Consider the following 4,507-nt stretch of genomic DNA (forward strand, 5'->3'; position numbering starts at 1 on the left):
AAAAAACAAAAAACAAAAAAACAAAACAAAAACAAAAACAAGAAAACCTAAGAAAGGTAGAGTTCCAGCAGAGTACAGCCCTTGCTCCAGGCCCCCTAAGGCCTCTGCCTATACTGGGTGAGCCGGGAGGGAGGGAGGAAAGAGAGGGCTCAGTCCCACCCATGCTGGAAGCCTGAGCCCTCTTAGCAGCCGCCAGCTGGGCCACACTGCCACCAACGCAGAGCCTAAATGGCAGCAGCCTCTGTATGCAGTCTCCAGGACTCCAGCCGTTCCGACTCTCCAGAGTCAGCCGTTGGAGACGCCCCAGGCAGGCTTCCCAGGATATTTCCGGGTGGCAGCAGGAATGGAGGCCAATTGAAGGCCAAGTCTGGTTCTCCTTAGCCTCTGCAGCCTGAGGTAGTGGGTCTGTGAAAGAACCCTTGGCCATTCCTGGAAGGGGACCATCCCATGGAGAAGTCCTGAGAAAAGCCCTCAAACCTGGGTGAAGAGAGGCCTCAATGGACCTGGATGAAGGTGAGCAGAGACCTGCATACTGGAGAGAGGAATGAACGACTTTTGGGCCGCAGGGGTCTTTCTTCCTGAGAGAAGCAGACACAGGACAACTTCATGCGGCCAGTGGGAAACACTGGCAAAGACTTGCCCTCCACCAACATAGAAGACCTGTAAATATAATATGAGAAAGCTGCTCTCAACCTACCCGCTTCCTCCCAATCTTTAAAGAGAGTTTGAGCTAAATCTGGACATCTAGCTGTGGAGATTGCTGCTGCAGGGCAAAGTAGAGTTAGGAGGTCACATGTGTTGTGACAAAAAGAACACCACGGACATGTCTTCTACAAGTGACTTTGAAATAGAATTGTTTAGGTCGCCTCTAGAAACACCCAGAAGCAACACTCTTCCTTTGTTCAGTAGGTTAGAGGACCTAGCAGGAGGAGGAAGAGGTTAGGAGCCAGATTGGTCATGTGAAGAAGATCTCTCTCTCTGTCTCTCTCTGTCTCTGTCTCTGTCTCTCTCTCTCTCTCTCTAAAAATTTCTATTGTACTGTGTATTCATTTTATTCTTCATTTCTCACCACCCCATGTCTGTGTGTGTGTGTGTGTGTGTGTGTGTGTGTGTGTGTTCCATTTTTTTTGGAAATGTCTTTCTAGATGCTCTGATATGCCAGAATATTTTATAAGAAGTAGTAAAGCATTATGTAAATATATTTTTGTTAGGATTCATTTGATAAATTGTTTGGGGAGGAATAGCCAAACCTTTCCTGAGTTGACCACATTGTGTTTGTTCCCTGGTTCCCATGAGAAGGAAATCCAGAGCCCTAAACCACTGTGGTCTGTGGGTAGAAAGGAACCACTATTCCAGTTTGTTTGACTTTGCTGTGTACACACTGTGTATAAAGGTGTTAGGACAAAGAGCACCTAATTTACAACATCTTGTCTCTCTAGTTGTTAAAAAGGTTGCCAGTACACAACAAAGTAGAAGTAGTAGAACAAAACTTTTTTTTTTTTTTTACTTTTTGTGTTAAAGAAATTTTAATTATTCTTGTTACATATATGCCATTTACTGGACTGCTGTGTACGTAATAGACAATGGTCCTTACTTGAAACATCTGGTCTATCTAGATGTTTAGAAGTGCCCAACATGTGTTAAATGTAGAGGAAGTGGAATGTCACTTTGTAAATCTTTTTGCTAAAATTCATGAACTGTCTTTTGGAGTAGAGTGATGAGGCCCTCTGTGAGCAGTACTGTCTGTACTTGCTCAGTGGTTTGGAGGAGGTGCTCAGAGGCAGTGACAAAGATCATGTAGTAGTGTGTGTTTATGGGCTCTTCTCAGATGCCATTTGTGTATACTTTCACTTTGTTTTGTGTACTGTATATAATGAATGAATATGCCTAAAATTTTTAACCTCTAGACTCTAGAGGTTAAAGAGGTTGTCAATATATGGCAAAATAGTAAAATTAGCACATATTGTACACTGTTAAAATTCTTAGAAAAGATTGTTCTGTAAATGACATGGGGATAGGACTTTGTTTTGCTGATTCTAAGCACCATATGTGCCTATATTTGCCTATTAATTTGAAGGCAGAAAGAAGGGAGAAGAAAATTCTGTGGATTATATTCTAGGTATTCTGTCCTTTTTTGGCTAATATCTACTTATTAGTGAATACATACCATTTATGTCCTTGTAGGTGTCTAAGTTACCTCACACAGGATATTTTCTATTACCGTCTATTTGCCTACAAAGTCATGATGTCCTCGTTTCTAATAGTCGAATAGTATTCCATTGTGGAAATGAACCACATTTTCTGTATCCATTCTTCTGTCATGGGACTTCTGGGCTGTTTATAGCTTCTGCATATCACAGATAAAGCTGCTATGAACATAGTGACACATGTATCCCTGTGGCTTGGTGGGGCATCTTTTGGGTATTTGCCCAAGAATAGTGTAGCTTTGTCTTCAGGTAGATCTATTTCCAATTTTCTGAGGAACCTCCAGATAGATTTCCAGAGTGGTTGTACCACTTTGCAGTTCCACCAGCAGTGGAGGGGTATTCATCATCCTAGCCAACATGTGCTGTCACCTGAGTTTTTGATCTTAGCCATTATGATTGTTCTAAGGTGGAATCTCAGAGTCATTTTGATTTATATTTCACTAATGGTTAAGGACTTTGAACATTTTTTATTCGATATTTTCTTTATTTACATTTCAAATGTTATTCCCTTTCTGGGTTTCCCTCCCTCCCAGAAAAACCCTATCATATCCTCCCTCACTCTGATTCTATGAGGGTGCTCCTCCACCTACCCACCCACTCCCACCTCCCTATCCTCTATTCCCCTACACTGGGGCATCTATTGAGCCTTCACAGGACCAAGGACCTCTCCTTCCATTGGTGCATAACAAGGGTATCCTCTGCTACATATGCAGCTGGAACCATGGGTCCCTCCATGCGTACTCCTTTGTTGATGGCTTAGTCCCTGGGAGTTCTGGGGTGTCTGGTTGGTTGATGTTGTTCTACCTATGGGGTTGCAAACCCCTTCAACTCTTTCAGTCTTTTCTCTAACTCCTCTATTGGGAACCCCATGCTCAGCTCAAAGGTTGGCTGCTAACATCTGCCTCTGTATTTGAAGGCTCTGGCAGGGCCTCTCAGGAGACAGCCATATCAAGTTCCTTTCAGAATGCACTTCTTGGCATCCACATAGTGTCTGGGTTTGGTAACTGTATATAGGACAAATGCCCAGGTGGGGCAGTCTCTGGGTAGGTGGCCTTTCCTTTTGTCTCTAGTGTACAGTTTATCTCCATATTTGATCCTGTGAGTATTTTGTTTTCCTTCTAAGAAGGACTTAAGTATTCACACTTTGGTCTTCCTTCTTGAGCTTCATGTTGTCTGTGAATTGTATCCTGATTATTTGGAGCTTTTGGGTTAGTATCCACTTATCAGTGAGCGCATACCATGTATGTTCTTTTGTGATTGGGTTACCTCGCTCAGGATGATATTTTCTAGTTCTATCCACTTGCCTAATAATTTCATGAATTCATCATTTTTAATAGCTGAGTAGTACTCCATTGTGTAAGTGTACTACATTTTCTGTATCCATTCATCTGTTGAGAGACATCTGGGTTCTTTCCAACTTCTGGCTATTATAAATAAGGCTGCTATGAACATAGTGGAGTATGTGTCCTTATTACATGTTGGAGCATCTTCTGGGTATATGCCCAGAAGTGGTATAACTTCAAGTCTCTGAAGAAAGAAACAGAAGAAGATCTCAGAAGATGGAAAGATCTCCCATGCTAATGGATTGGCAGGATTAATATGGTAAAAATGGCCATCTTGCCAAAAGCAATCTACAGATTCAATGTGATCCCCATCAAAATTCCAACTCAGTTCTTCACAGACTTAGAAAGAGTAATTTGTAAATTCATTTGGAATAGCAAAAAACCCAGGATAGCAAAAACTATCCTCAAAAATAAAGAACTTCTGGGGGAATCACTATCTCTGACCTCAAGCTGTACTACAGAGCAATTGTGATAAAAACTGCATGGTATTGGTAAAGAGACAGGCAGGAAGATCAATGGAATAGAATTGAAGACCCAGAAATGAATCCACACACCTATGGTCACTTGATCTTTGACAAAGGAGCTAAAACCATCCAGTGGACAAAAGACAGCATCATTTAACAAATGATTGTTTAACTGGCGCTCAGCATGTAGAAGAATGCAAATCGACCAATTCTTATCTCCTTGTACAAAGCTCAAGTCCAAGTGGATCAAGGACCTCCACATAAAACCAGATACACTGAAACTTAAAGAGGAAAAAGTGGGGAAGAGCCTCAAACACATGGGCACAGGGGAAAAATTCCTGAACAAACCACCAACAGCTTATGCTCTAAGATCAATAATTGACAAATGGGACATCATAAAATTGTAAAGCTTCTGTAAGGCAAAAGACACTGTCAATAGGACAAAAAGGCAACCAACAGATTGGGAAAAGATCTTTACCAATCCTATATCTGA

The sequence above is a fragment of the Mastomys coucha genome, chromosome X, assembly GCF_008632895.1.
Source record: "Mastomys coucha isolate ucsf_1 chromosome X, UCSF_Mcou_1, whole genome shotgun sequence".
In the NCBI taxonomy this organism is placed as follows: Eukaryota; Metazoa; Chordata; class Mammalia; order Rodentia; family Muridae; genus Mastomys; species Mastomys coucha.